Genomic DNA, 461 nt, shown 5'->3' on the forward strand with positions numbered 1-461 from the left:
TTGGTCTTCCAAAAGAGGACACAACTAGAAATCAGTGGTTAAGTTGTATTTACAACACTGTTCCAGAACGGTTCAAACCAAATATTTAGATGTGTGCAACGCATTTTACGGAGGACGAGGCCTGTTTCCTGGGAGAGTAGACCACAATGCCGGTGTTCTGGTGAATTCAGTTCCCCTGTTTCCCCTTCGGCTCGCATGCAAACCCTATACAGTCTATGATGCTGACAAATAATGCTGACTCACAGCCTGTAAGTATATTTTCATATTTAAAGAATTTGCCACTGACTATTCAAGTGCTTGTTTGTTTTTTGTCATTTGTCCGATCACAAATTTGCAGACATGGTTTTGTTTATGCGGCGCGATGCAACGCAACGCATAAAAAGACAGTATAAAGCCCTATTCGCACGGGATTAGTATTACCTGGTGACCTCCAGTCATTTGTAATAATTGCGGAGGTTGTC

Source organism: Sinocyclocheilus anshuiensis, unplaced genomic scaffold, assembly GCF_001515605.1.
Source record: "Sinocyclocheilus anshuiensis isolate Anshui unplaced genomic scaffold, SAMN03320099.WGS_v1.1 scaffold339, whole genome shotgun sequence".
Taxonomy (NCBI): Eukaryota; Metazoa; Chordata; class Actinopteri; order Cypriniformes; family Cyprinidae; genus Sinocyclocheilus; species Sinocyclocheilus anshuiensis.